The sequence below is a fragment of the Indicator indicator genome, chromosome 31 (assembly GCF_027791375.1).
Source record: "Indicator indicator isolate 239-I01 chromosome 31, UM_Iind_1.1, whole genome shotgun sequence".
In the NCBI taxonomy this organism is placed as follows: domain Eukaryota; kingdom Metazoa; phylum Chordata; class Aves; order Piciformes; family Indicatoridae; genus Indicator; species Indicator indicator.
This window is the reverse complement of record NC_072040.1, coordinates 1,470,001-1,485,429: the sequence shown is the minus strand read 5'-3', so window position 1 is coordinate 1,485,429 and position 15,429 is coordinate 1,470,001.

Below are 15,429 nucleotides of genomic sequence, written 5' to 3'. Positions count from 1 at the left end.
TTGTTTTTTAAAGAGGCATTCAGTGGCATCTGCTTGAAAAGGAGCCAGAAGGATGAAGAGAGGGATGCAAGAGATGCCAGCAGAGGAGCCAGTGATAATCAGGGGAAATGATCTGGGGAAGAGACTCTCTCCTGTCTGCTACCACTAGCTGTGAAGAAGAAAGCAACACTAGCAGGAAACGACCTGCTAGATTATTTCTGCTTCTAGATCAATAAAGAAAGGCTCTGCAGTTTCCCTGGAAGGTATTCTGCTGTCATTGCAGTCTGACTCTAACACATTCAAGTCAAAGTGAGATTACTTTCTAACAGCACCACTTAATCATCAGCAACAACAACACAGTCATCCTGGCTGCTTTGGGGATCAGGTTTTTAATTCACAGAGCAGAGAGAGCTGCATGCTTCACCCAGCATGCAGATTTAAGGTCATTTATTAACATGGAGTCAGATCCAGAAAAACAAAGTTATCTGAAATTGTTCCTTTGTAATGTAGAAGATTTCTGCTTTACAGCCAGTTCCCTATTGGCCAAGGTAGGGAAAAATCTACTGTACAATGTGCTGAACACAGAATTAAATACTGTAAAATAAAGAAATCAAAAGAAACTCCTGATGTCCTGAGTTTCAGCCTCAAACTGTTCACACAGCTGGTGACTCCTATTGACACAGTTTGCTCACTGCCTCCAAGAACTTCCTCTGCAGCAAAACTCAGGGGAGGGGGGGAACAAGGAAAAAAAAAAAACAAAAACAAGAAAGAAACAAAAAAGAGAAGGAGAGGAAACAAACATTTAATCATTCAAATCTGCAGGCAGCCAGGATCTGCTGTGGTTGCATATGTGGCAACAGCAACAGTTTGGGAATCTCCTGGCTGTTGACTCTTGTTTCTTTGTTTAAGGTTTGAATAAATAACTCTGAAGTTTTCTTTGGTATCTCAGCTCTTATTAATTTAAAACTTCCAGGAGTGTTAGCCTGACAGTTCTGTAGGATTATTTAAATAGAAAAGCTGAGAAGTTGTCTTTTTCAGATTGTGGAGAGATGTATATCTTTCACTGGTGAAGTGCTGCCAAAGGGACACAGTCTGGGCTCCACAAACAGAATTTAAATCTCTCTGGGGAGTATGAATATTTGGCACCTAATTCAGTGAAGATATCTATTTCTGGTTCCTCCTAAGAGGCTTTTAGAGCTAAGAAATCATGAGGCCACTGACTCACTCTCTTTCCACTGTATTGTAAGGTCATCCATAGGGGATATTTGCTTAGTTTTTGTGTTTAAGTGATGTGCCCAACCTGACCTCAGCCTGATGATGCCCTTCTTCTTCAATTTATTTTAATTATTATTATTTTAAATCCTATGCAATTGTATAGTCACTTTTCCAATTAGATGATGGGTGGCCTGTTCAAAGTCCTCCTGCTGCCCAAAGATCTACCTCTAGTCTCAGTAGGGTAATGACAGTTTGCACCCAGTGGAGAATCTGGGCCATCACCCCAGCAAGTAGAGACATCTGTGGAAGGTAGAATAATTTACCTAATAAATTATTGCTAAGGATATTGTCTTTCTTTTCAGTAACAAAACAAAACTTGATCCAGAATCTATTTTTCTAATTTGAACTTAGTTTCAAGGTAGAGTTTTTTTAATGTATTTACATGGTAATAATCTTTTCAGTATATCCTTTCACATCTTGTTCTGGTTTTGTGGTTCTTTGGTGAGTCCTTAAATCCTTTTTCACATGCAAAACAAGTTTCAGTTCTCAGCTGCCACATAGGTTTGGTTCATGGAAATGAAGGCTGGAGATTAGGTAGGGTACTCCTAGGCTGTACAAAGCATAACATCAACCTGGAAGTGAAACACTCCATTGAGGACTCCAAGATGCTTCCACAGACTGAAGAGAATGAAAAACCAAAGGGAAAGAAGTAGTTTAGAGAACAAATGGCAGGCAGGCTGTTGTAATGCCAGCATTAAAATTCACTGTGGGGTGGACTCAGATTTAAGCAGGGTAAGATGATTCGTGACTGTCTGGTGAGATGATGGAGCACTCTCTAAATTTGGACAGATTCCATACATTGTTGCAGCCCCAGAAATCTGACTAGTAAAAGACACACAGTGTTTAATTGCAGCTGGCAGTTAAACAAAACATTGCCATGCTGTCATCTTCAAATTGATGTCATTTGAAATGATTACATGGTAAAAGATTTCCTGCTGTTTATCTGCAGATATTCTGAAAAGAAAAAAAAAAGGGGGGGGGGGGGGGAAAGAGGGGGAGAAAGAAAAATAATGGCTTCCATGACCATGGGGCATAGATTGCTATTTTTAACTTCTATTTACAGCACAGACCATGGGAGGGAAATTATGCAAGGAAAGCAGCTCGTCAGTTTTCAAGCCAGGGGTTTCCATCACAAATGCTGTGTGACAGCAGCCATTTTCCTCTGTCAAAGACTAGCAAAGTAACTCAAAAGAAAGCAAACAGGGCCTGCAAACGAGTGGGAGATTCAGTCCAAAAAGAGGCAGAGGTAGGATTCAGTGATGGGGAAGCCTGAGACACTGCTGTGTGCAGTGCATGCACAAAAATAGGAGTGCTCGCTTGCTGCCGAGGTTTTGGGTTCGATTTGTTGACCAAATGGATGTTCAGGGAGTAGAGCTGCACTTATGCCTAATGGTCTGCATCCATCCAGGTCCTTTTGAAGGCCTAGGTTATAGATGTGGCTGCTATTAAAAGTGATACAGGCTTTTAGAGACATGAGAGCTTCAAACTCTCAGGGTGCCAGAAGGGAAGGGCACCTTCTGATCTACACTGGCATGCTGGGATTAAATGGATAGCAGTAATACACTAGAATTCCATTTTCTATCCCAAACTACTCCTTCAGGGCTTCTTCAAAGATTTTCATGAGGTTCTTTTATCTTCTCAGTAATGTTTGTGATCTCTTCAGTTGCTGCTTTATTTGTAAATTAATGAATGCCTCACCATGGATATAATTAAGTACCTGGGGGTCTGATATATCTATTTCTATGCAGAAGATCTGTGAGTTTTACTGGTTTTTTTTTTTTTGTTAGCCTCCTGTACAGGTCTGAAAGGTTATCCAGAGGCAGAAAAACCTTACTCTTGAGCCAGTCAGGATAGAATGAATTGTCACTGGGTCAAGCAAACTCATGCTCCAGACAGCCAGAGAAAAAGACAGAGATATTTTCCTGATTATCAGTTCATTTTGAGCAAGTGGTAGCATTGTAATGCCTGGTCTTTGAAGATAATTGATGTTCTAACATCTCCTCCCACTATGTACAGTCAGAATGTCCCCAGCAAAATGGAATTTCCATCAAAAAGGTCAGAAAGGTTTAATGCATGTTTGCCAGAGAGTAAGTAGATTTCTGTGCAGGTAAACATGGGAACTTCTGGAATCTGATACCTGCTGCCTTGTGGATTTGTACTTCAAAGCATTTGCACCAGGCAGTGCTACATTGCCAAAGCCAAGCATCTGAGCAGCTTCTTGGTTTCTTTTAACCACAGAAATAAGATCTCAAAGAGCTGCTTCTCCTTGCCAAGGGACAAAATGCTCAGTTACCAAATTTTTTAAAAGATCTTGTTATTTTCAAAGAGCTGAGGAAAAAGGTCATCAGAGAAGAGGTCAGAGTTTTATCCTTATCTGTTAAGGTGGGCTGTGGTTAGGCAAGTAAGCAAAGTGCCTTGCTCTGCTGCCTGGCCCACCTAGTCCAGCACAGAATCCAAAAGACTTATTTTGCAGTGTCACAGCCTAATATTCCAGCTGGCCTTTTAACAAGTTACAGAGGAAGGAGGTAAGCATCAAACCTTTCCTATGTCTGTGACAAAATTAGAAGCCCTCTGTAATGGTTTACAAATACTGAGTGATGACCTAATTCTGGCCATGCTGACTGAACACTGCTCTGCCTTAGTATACCTGGAAATGTGGAGAGAGGAAAAAAAAGAAAGTAAAAAGGGAAGAATGGGCTGTGATAAGCCACCTCTCAGCAAACACTTAACAGTTGCTAAAAGACAATGGCAGGACAGGAAAATGCCTGGGGATTCAGAGATCTAAAAAAACCAAAATATTAAAGAAAATAATTGTCAGACTTCAAAAGGAAGATTTTCTCAAAATAAATATTCCTTGGGTTTAACAAAGCCCTTTAGTTATTGAGCAGCCCTTCCATCTGACTTCCAGCAGCAGAACCAGGGCAGACATGGTCCAGTGTGCTTTGTAAACACTCCTGATAAACAGGACACTGAAGCAGGAGTAGAGGAGCTGTGGAATTTCATCTTCAAATGTAAGCTCCAGGTCAGAGATGGCCTAATAAGAGACCAGAGAAGGTAAAACAGAACAAAGGTGGCCTGTAGAGCACCTAATTTGTTGGTAAACCATTTCCTCACTGCTTTTACTGGTTCTATGAGCTTACCTCTCAGAATCCTCTCTAGCATTATTCATCCATTGTGATTTTCAAGGACTCTTCACTGGTCCCTGTTCTAACTTTGCATCTTCAATCCTACTTTACCAAAAAGCACAAAGACAAGAAGGAGGAGATAGAGACTGTCTTGCCAACCAAGAGGAACCAAGTTCTGCCCAGTTTGGGGGTTGACCCAAATCTCTCAGTCCCAGGTGTTATCACCAGCACTTTCTTTGGGTTTTTCTTTCCACCTTGCATTGCTTGGCTGGACTGCTGTCAGCTAGGGCTGCCCTCAGGCTGTTCTGATTTGCAGTCAAGCTGCCAAGAGCTCATGGAGCTATTTGCAAACACTGATGCTGGCTTCAACATAGGCTCACACCAACTGTTCATCCACAACTTTTAATCTAGAAGCCACAGGACACTGAATGTGGCACAAATGTGACGTTGTTTGTCTTCATACTCACCAATAAAGGACCTTGGTAGTCCTGTGCAAGTGTCTCAAAAAAAAAAAAAATCTCCCCTTCCTGAGTGGCTCTGAACCAAACAGCCTGGTGTGAGCCACACCTGTGCTCTCTCTCTGTGCTCCTTGGCTGAAGGAAGTTCTTCCCATTTCCTTGCTGCAGCTGTTCATACTGCTGCTGAGAATGGGAGAACTTCAGCAGGGCAAGACCTGCAGTGATTGAAAATGAGGCCCTAAGTGACCTACCCTTGCTGTCAGGCTGCAGACAGGACCAACACTTTCTCTGAGATCTGACAGGGAGAGCAGAAGCAAGTGGCAAGAAAGCATTGATTTAATGAGGCTTTGATCTGAGGAAAGCTGCCCAGTGTGGGGTGACAGAGAATCAAACAAGTGTCTGAGCTCTGGTGGAAGGCAAGGGAAAGGGGATGTTTATAAACCAGGAACAGCTGTGTCCTGGAGCTGAGCACACCTGTCCCAGAGCCAGTCATCAGGATGTAAAGCTAGGGAGGTATTCTGTGATGTTAATTCAAGGCAGGAATGAGGTCTGGCTGCTGTGCCACCTGCCTTCTAGATGAGCACCTGAAGCCATCTCATTGACAGTGTAAAAATGTACAAAGAAGAGCAGCAAAGCAGGTGAATGGTCTACAGAATACATCCTGTGAGAAGTGACTGAGGGAACTGGAGCTTGGTTAGCCTGGAGAAAAAAGGCTTCTCACTCTCCACAGCTACCTGAAAGGAGGTTGTACCGAGGTGGAAGTCAGCCTGTTCTCCCAATTAACAAGTGATAGGACAAGAGGAAATGGCCTCAAGTTACACCAGGGCAGATTTAGGTTGGTGATTAGGAAAAATTCCTTCATTTTTCATTACAAAAAATCTCTTCATCAAGCCCTGGAAGAGGATATCCACATTGCACTCTGCTGTTTTGTGTGGACACAGTGCCTGGGATGGGCTTTGTGTTCTCTAAAGCAATGACAGCAAAATCTGAGAGGTTAGAAGGATGTGGCAGAGCTCACATGACATCTAACAGGCCATAGCATGCTGGTTATAGCACTGTTCAGAACACCATTGAAGGTCACCCAACACAAATAGCCACCTGCACGAGAAAAAGTCCAGAGCTGTTGATGCTGTTGAGCAATTGCTGTCCCTTGAGTGAGTTTGCCTGGGGCAGATGTTAGCAGTGACACTGCATCATGCAGTGACAGGGATACAGAGACCTACATTTCAAAAGACAGAATTGTCTAGACTGGTTATTCCTCTTAACAGCAGTCTGCAGTAGCACCAGAAGGAAGGGCAGACCTGAGAGTGAATTAACACTGGGCTCACCTGTACAAAGGTGCTGGGAATTGTTATGCTCTTTTCCAAGCCAGGAGAAGTAAAGCAAAGAGATCAAGACCAATGCTCTCAGCCTGTGTTAACTCAACTCAGACACCGGTGTTAGAAAGGATTCAACTTTTATATTCTCCAGATCTTCATTAAAGCAGAATCATAGAAACATTTAGGCTGGAAAAGGTCTTCAAGGTCATTGGCTCCAACCATTAACAATACCTACAATACTTTTCCAGAATCATGTTCCTGAGAATTTCTTGCCACTCAAAACACCCTGGCTGTTTATCAATAAGTACAGAAGCTACCTGCTGTCACCCAAAGCACCCTGTAAATATGATGCCATAAGCTTCCTTGTCTGTAGTCCGCATCTAAGTGACCTTCCATGATATCTTTAAGCCCTTTTTTTTCTTGTTTGGGCCCCTAGCATTAACTCCCTTGAATCAAAGTATCTACACCAATACCCTCCTTTAGGCAAGTGTTGAATGTCTGTGGAACTGAGTTCACCTCAGGACAGCCTGAGCAATCCCCTCGTGCTTTTTGGTCACTGATGTCCCAGCTGAGGAACTTTTGTGTCCTTGACACAAAAGAGTCAAAGGGCCATGTGAGCAGGCACAGCAGTGGACCCCTGGCTGATGGAAGCCCTGCTGAAACAGAGATCTCTACATAAACAGCAAAGTCTGCTCTCTGCAACCTACAGCAGTTTCATTCTCCAGTTCACATTGTCAGTTCAAACTGCAGGAAAGAAGTGCAACTGGCAAAATCTGGAGCTGTGACTTCTCCCTCTCTGGGAAGATTACATCCAACAGATTAATTTTCATCCCCATAAACACCTAGAGTACCAATAACAAAGACCCTTATGTGGCAGGAATTAAGCAGTCCTAGCTGCAGTCTCTGCCACTCTGTTGCTGTGGAGCTAATCCTAGAGCAGGAGAAAAGATCCTGCCTCTTTTGCTTTATCTCCTGGACAACCACCCTACATAAACAAACTGCTACCTCGTTCCCATTGATGGGAAGTGGTCCCTACCAGTGGTGCCAGAAGGGCTCGACTGAGCCCGTGCCAAGAGAACAAATGGTGTCAGCACATTTCCTAAGAATCTGGATGACAACATCACAACAACACATTAGCTGTGATATGGAAACACAAAACCTTCATTAGAATTATCTGACAGAAGTGTGCACAGAGGCAGGTTTGGTTTCTGGGTCATGATGGGCACAACACAACATGTCCATAGCTCAGACTGGGGCTGTTCCCCTTCTCGTCCACTGCCAGTGGTTTGCATCCCCTTTGGCTTCAGTGTTTGTCTTCCTCCTTTTGGACTCTTTCCATTTGTGCTCCTGTCCTCTTGTCAGTTGCCTGCAGCTTCACTTGCTCTTCAATTCTCTCCATCCTCATCTTTCTTTCCTTCCATTTGAGTAAGTCTCTTTACCAGACCAAGACCGTCTTTCTGCTTTGTTTAGTGGCCAGCCCTAACCCTTGACATGCTTGCTTGCTTCCTTCCTTCCAAATTCCTTCCTTCCACCCTCTCTCCCTCCCTCCCTCCCTTCCTTCCTTCCTTCCTTCCTTCCTTCCTTCCTTCCTTCCTTCCTTCCTTCCTTCCTTCCTTCCTTCCTTCCTTCCTTCCTTCCTTCCTTCCTTCCTTCCTTCCTTCCTTCCTTCCTTCCTTCCTTCCTTCCTTCCTTCCTTCCTTCCTTCCTTCCTTCCTTCCCTCCTTCCTTCCAAATTCCTTCCTTCCTTCCTTCCTTCCACCCTCCCTCCCTTCCTTCCAAATTCCTTCCTTCCTTCCTTCCACCCTCCCTCCCTTCCTTCCTTCCTTCCTTCTTTCCTTCCTAATTCCTTCCTTCCAAATTCCTTCCTTCCTTCCAAATTCCTTCCTTCCAAATTCCTTCCTTCCAAATTCCTTCCTTCCTTCCTTCCTTCCTTCCTTCCTTCCTTCCTTCCTTCCTTCCTTCCTTCCTTCCTTCCTTCCTTCCTTCCTTCCTTCCTTCCCTCCTTCCTTCCAAATTCCTTCCAAATTCCTTCTTCCTTCCCATCTTTGATTTATTTCTCAAAACTACTGCTCTTCTTTTCCTGAAGGATCCCAACACCTTCAGGAGAAAAAGTAACAATACAGCATGAAGTTCCTCATCTTACTTCCATATCCTCTCACAGCTCTCTCCTCCCTCCCATTCCAAGTTTCTCTCCTGCTCCTTTGTCCTCATACGTGCACTGCCATAAGAGCCGTGATTCATGCCATCATGCCTCAGTCTCCCTATGATGGAATCATAGAATTGTCTGAGTTGGAAGAGACCTTCAAAGATCATCTAGTCTAACCCCTATGCAGTAAGGAGGGACATCTTTAACTACATTAGGTTGCTCAGAGCCCCATTCCAACCTGCCCTTGAAAAACCTTCTCTTTTAAAAAACTTCTTATCATGGTATAGACACTTTCCTCCTCCTCTCCCTGCTCCTGCTGCCAGGTTTATCATCTTTCCTGTATTAGAATCACTTTTGACTTCCCTTTTCTCCTTCAGCTACTGCTGTATCATCTTCCTTTCATCTCTAAGCTCACTAAATAAGCTCAGGTCATACATTTCAGTTCCCTCCGTCTCCAGGCCGACCTCTTCCCCTTGCATTCCTTTGCAGCCACACTTCACAAAGTCTTTAGTGCTGTCTTCTAATCAAACTTTTAGAGACAAGCACTGCATCCTTAGGTGTGCCAATTATTTTTTTGTCACAGACAAGCCTAGTTTTCCTCTCAGAAACTGCACTTCCTCCCATCCCCTGTGACTCTGGTGTCCCCCAGTCTTAATCTCTTCAGCATCAGAAGCATGTCCTTGTCTTCCCTTAGCTCTCAATGAGGATCTCCAGTGTGCCTGTCCTTGCTTCCATTCTTACCCATCTTTATATCTTACCTCTGATTAATCTCATCATCAGAGCACAAACACAATCATCCTCTCAACACAGATGACCTGCAAATCTCTTTCCCTGCCCAAGACCTCTCCTTTCAAATCTTAGCTGAGTGTCATGGTAGCACCAATTTCTCATTAGTTGCAATTCTCTTAATCCTGTTTGTGAGTTCTGCTCTGCATCAAACATTAACTCTCTCTGTTCCCTGAAGGCTCATCATGAGGTATCACTTCCCCATTTTTCTCTCAGCCAGTGCAATGTCTGTTAGCTCCCACTCCCAGCTGGTTCCTGGTATCAGTTTGTGGCATTCATTTATTGTTGGCTAGGCACACTGCAATGTAGTTTTGCTGGGAGTTAAAAACCTAAGTATTTTTAGAACTAGATTTAAGTTTGCACATACTTAGTGAGTTTACTTCCCAGCTGAGCTGTGAGCTCTCTGGCATTTCAGAATAAGCATGATCTGTTTGTTATAAGACATGGAGTAAAAACTACCCTAATCCTAACCCTAATCCCTACTCCTACCACTAACCCCCTAACCCTCTCCCTTTTGAGACATCTTTTTATCCATCTACCCAAAATGAGCACTCATCATCACATCTCAATTTCACTTCCTTAAGCAAATCCCTATCTGCTGGAGGAGTAGATGACCATTTCCCTGGTGCTCTTCCTGTGCCAACCCTTGCCTAGCCGCCATCTCCAGCTTCTCCTTCTGCAGATGTCTTAAGTATTCTGGTAGCCTATAGGCATCCTACCTGTTTGGTTTGGCTTCTGATCAGCCCTGAGCACTGGCCCTTTCACAGATTCACTCATAGATTCATAGAATGGTTTGGGTTGGAAGGGACATTAAAGCTCATCTAGTCCCAACCCCCCTGCCATTTGATAGCAACTGGGATGCTTTTGAATGGGGTTAGAGCAATAGTGTTCATGTTGGTGTTTCCCTGTGGCCATTTCAGCATCAAATGCTTGTGATACCATTCATGTGAGTCCCTGCTAAGAAAGACAATAAAGTTAAGTAGCAGCTGGTCATTAGAAGCTTATATATTACATATTCACTACACACATGCCTTCCAATCCTAGAGAAATTATATTAATCACGATTTAATTATGTGGCTGCCCTATTAAATTAGAATTAGGGGCTAGAGTCAACAGTGAAACTGGTCTGAGTTTTACCAGCTGCACCTCAGGCTTGGTGCTCCCTACTGGGTGTTTTTACAATATTAACATTTTAAAAGTAATAATCACCTGTGGATATTAAAACACCTCTGACAGCTGGCACTTACCCACTTTTAATAGCTAACCTGGGGTTCCCTTCACTTGTGTGGGGGATTTAGGCATCATTTAGTGATTAGTTATAGAAAAAAAAAAATTTCTTGGTAGAGGGAAAACAAATGGAGTTAGCTCCTGGCATGGGAAGGTGCTGTGTAATCACATCTGGGCAGCAGCTCTCAGAAGGCATCTCTAAACAGCAACCAAGTGCTGGAGGTTGAGGTGACACAAGTGGGTGCATTTTCTGCATGTGCTGAGGGTCTGACTCTGACACCAAACAGATTTCCCATTTATTTAACTGAAATTTCCCTCCAGTGAAGCCTGAAGGCCTCCATCACCCCCCTGCACCCATACAGCCACATGAACCTCCCCTGGCTGGGGGGTGTTTTCTGTGGAAGTATGGCTTGATAGCTCTCTGGAGATAGCCAGGTGAAGACATCCATGTGGGACTGGCAAATATCCCTCAGGACTTCTGGGAGACACTCTGTGATTCTGTGAGACCTGTGTCTTTTCTGGGATGGCATCTAGAGGTGAGACTGCACCTCTTGGAGCATCCCAGCTGGCAGCAAACATCACTCCAGATGATGAATGCCACCCACCTGTTCCACTGTGTGTTCAAGCATGCATGGTGAAGGAGTGAGAATAAATAAAACAGGTAGACCTTGGCCATCAGAAATTGCACCTTGGAAACCAGAAGAGCTGTTCTGCACCACTCCATGTGCTCAGCTCTCTGGTTTGTGCAGTCTTGTACTGCATTCCCCAACATTTATTCCAGCTTCAGGCTGGAAACTGAGCTGAAACTTTGCAAAACTAAGCTGTGTGTGCAATGTTCTACAGACTTTCATTAGTTCCTGGTATGAAATGGACCTCACAGGTCAGAAAGAGTCTTCTCTTTCCCTTCACTGGACATCACTATTTCTGTTACCACTCCCTGCTGAGTTACATTGGTCCTTCCAAAGGGTTAACTGAACCCTGCACTGGCCTTATATCATCTCTGTCTGCATTGGGGGGATGCTGTTACATTTTCATATGGAAGGGAATGTTCTCATACATGCCAGGAAAGGGGAAACCAAACAGCAATAGGGAGGGAAGTGGTACAGGTGTCATTACTCCAGCTCTTTTTCCACCAATTACCCTCAGGATCTCCCTGGGGCCAGGCACAGCAACTTGAAGACTGCCTAGTGACTGGAACAAGGAGGGGGAATATTAGTCTAAAGCAGCTGAAAACCTGGAAATGAGGTACTTGGGAGCATCTTAATATAAAATAAAAAGCGTGGGCACAAAGCATTAAATTGTGTGGCTGGGGATCTATAAACCTGCAGCCTGAGGAGCAGGAAATAAATGGAGGCTGTGAGCAAGGCTACAGCACCATTCAGCAAAGGCTTGGCAGCCAGTTCCACAGGAGAGCCAGGATGGGATGCTCAGGGAGTGCTGCAGCTGCACATGACTGCTTTTATTTGTCTGACTTTGGCAGTGCAGCTCCAGCAGCCTGCCTCCCTCGTTCCTCTCTCAGGCTGCTGCTACTTTGGTGGGTTTGTGAAGGAATCTTGTTTACTGCTTCCAAGTGCCAGATGAGCTGTCTGCAGTGGATGTCAAATCTCACTTCTGGTTTTGTCCCTCACTTCTGTCACGATATAGCTGTATGTGGCTGCTCACACTTCTTTGTGCTGTTTGCTTTTGAACCAAGAGAGTATGTGAGAGCACATCACAGTCTCACAGTATATTAGAGGTTGGAAGGGACCCCAAGAGATCATCAGGTCCAACCCCCCTGCCAGAGCAGGATCACTTAGGGTAGTCTGCACAGGAATGCATCCAGCTGGGTTTTGAAAGTCTCCAGAGCAGGAGACTCCAGCCTGCAATATTGTTTGAAGCTGTTTAGAGGGAATCAATTTCACATGGGCAGGCCATCCTGTAACATCCTCTCCCTCATATTGGCTACTTGTTAGCTTGCATCTAATCACTAGGCAGAGCAAAAAGAAAAGTGCAAACACATAAATGTGTAGACTGAGGGGAGATTTAGCACAGCAATATAGTGATTTATAGGAATAATATGACACTGCTGCTCAGAGAAGACACAAGCTGCAGAATGTTTTAAACCCTTGCATGACCATGAAAGTAAGAAACTAAGCTAATTGGCATCCCCTGGTACAAGCTGCTTCCAGACCTTTCATCTTTCAATCCAGTTTGATGGACAATCCTGGGAGATGTTTTGGGGAACAGGGGAGAGATGCAGTACCTAAGGCAAAGGATCCTGCTGGGCTAAATGACTACTACAAGGCTGCCACAGTTGGAGATCTCAGTTCATTTCAGCTTTGTGTTGTTCAGTGCTTTTGCTGAGTTTGGTTGGGAAGAATTGAAATGAGCAGGTTGCATTGGATAGAAATAGTAGAGAAAAACTGTTTCACTGGGAGGAGAAACCTGCATTGAAAGTTTCTATACAGCACTCATCAACACAGTTTGAAGATCCAGGAACACAAATGGTGAAGAGTTGGCTGCCTCAGTGTGATAAATCCTGCAGGCTAAACCATTCGGGGCTGCAGTGTCTTCCTCCTCTTGTGCAACTCAACCATCTTCTTCCCCTCTGATCCTGTGAATGTACTTTACATGAGGGCTTTAGGTTCCTTCCTCTTGGGGAGGATTTTCCACACATCTCATTGCTGAGGGTTGTTGCTTTCCTGCTCCTCTAGTGTAAATCCATCATCATCTGAAGTGTAAGTTATATGTCCCATCTTCTGTAGTCACAGGGGAGAGAGGAATTTAATTTCCTTAGACCAGTTTTTTTAGACATTCCCTCAGGGACAGTGCTGTTTAGCAGTGCCAAGTATGTTCTGTGTCTAATATCTAAAGTGGAGATTTCCAGTCTACAGGCTGGGAGCACAGAGAGACTGCCAGCAGGAAACAGGAAGCTTTCTCAGTGATCCTCATGGTTTCAGACTACCAAAGCCCCTAATTCTGCAAACAATTCAAAGTGGGAGCTGCAGAGAGCAGGACTGCCTAGGGATCTAGAGCTCAATGTCTAACACATCCCATGGCAAGCTACAGGCATGTGTGGTTGGAAAGCTGTGGCTTTGAGAGGTACCTGGGGGGGTCTGGTTGACAGTGGACTGACCATGAGCCAGCAGTGCCCAGGTGGCCAAGAAAGCCAAAGGCATCCTGGCTTGGGTTAGAACCAGAGTGGGGAGCAGGGCCAGGAGGTGACCATCCCCCTGTGCTCAGACCACACCTCGAGTGCTGTGTTAGCTCTGGGCCCCTCACTACAGGAAGGACATTGAGGGGCTGGAGCCTGTCCAGGGAGGGCAGCAAGGCTGGAGAAGGGCCTGGAGCACCTGGGCTATGAGGAGGGGCTGAGGGAGCTGGGGGTGTTCAGTCTGGAGAAGAGGAGGCTGAGGGGAGATCTTCTGACTCTCTACAGCTCCCTGAAGGGAGGTTAGAGCAAGGAGGGGGCAGCTTCTTCTTGGTATCACATGGCAGGATCAGAGGAAATGGTTGCAGGCTGCACCAGGGGAGGTTCAGGCTGGATGTTAGGAAATATTTCTTCACTGGAAGGGGTCTCAAACATTGGAAAGGTCTGCCCAGGGCAGTGGTGGAGTCACCATCCCTGGGGGTGTTCAAGCAGCTGTGGACCTGGTGCTTAGGGACATGGTTTGGTGTTGACCCTGCAGTGCTGGGTCTGCAGTTGGAGTGGATGATCTTTGAGGTCTCTTCCAACTGGGTGTTTTCTGTGACTCTGTACATTAGGAAGAACAGGCACCTCTATCAAGAAATTAACATCTATGGAAAGAAATTTGTGAATGAGCAAACTGTTTGAAGTCTCTGAACTTGCAGGTGTGTTTTCCTGCTTTGAGGTTACAAATATTCCCATCAGTAACAACGAGTGATTGTTCTGCTTCCAGAAATACACCAGGGCTCAGCTCATTAGTGAAGCTGGCTATGCAAAAGGACACACTTCCTGAGGCTGCTGCACAGGGGCTGCACAGAATGGAGCTGAGCAACTTGCCATATGGGGAGAAATCACTGGAAAGCTGGCACTGGGTGTGCAGCTCTGCTGTGATATGATAACTGAGATGAATTACTTTTGGGAGAGGGAAGTCTTGCAAATGAAGGGTCAGAATTAATGATGCAAATAGCAAAACTCCTGGCATTAGCTTAGGTACTCTTTAGAGAATCTGGTTTACTAAGCCAGGGTTCAGTTAGTGCAAAAAATCTTTATATAGCAGTTGATTATTAATTAATTAAGACATAGATTTATGTGGTTATCAAGAAAGCCACATGCATGGATGCTCCATCTGTACCTGGTGCTAAAAGTGTTGTGCAGTGATAGGGTTGTGACCACAGAGTGCAACTGATGCTAAAATTATCGGTTTCAAATTCAAAACAAAATCAAACACTTTAGTATTTGTTGTGTTTGAGTGACAATAAATGCCTAGACAAATGTCCTGCTAATCAATGATGCTGATTTGGACATAATGCTCTTCTTAACCTCTGCATCCTTTTCACAGCTTTCTGTAACAGCAGCAATCTATTATAATTGGGAAAAAAAAATGTTGTGGGGTTTGGATTAATTTCCACACCCCAGCAGAATCCTCTGACAAAGTAGAATTTAATTAGTTGAAATCAATATCTAGTTTTAACTCTGGTTTCTACGTTTATTAAGCTACACATCAATATGTGGGAGTTTAGGATGTGATAATACATTTGAAATGTCCTCTCCTTTCATGTGGTCTTGTCCTCTCCTTTCATGTGGTCTTCTTCAGTGCTAAGCATTTGCTGACAAGGAACTTCCCAGGAAAGTCCAGGAACAGTAGTTATGTTAAAATCTGTTCCAGGAAATAAAAATAATCTTACAATAAGGATCCCCTGCATTGAGATCTGTGATGAAATGGAGCTTCAGCAGAGATACACTGAACTTCCAGAGATCCCAGAGAGAGCAGGATTTCAGTCCAGGATGATCCTTTCTCAAAAGCCACACATTCTCCAATAGTATTTTCAACCACAGATATTTCTTCATGATGTTCAAACAAAAGGCCTTTCTGTGTCCTAGCAGATAGTTTTCTTCTATCTCTGTTTTTTTCTTGATAACCACAAAAATGTATGCCTTAATTAATTAA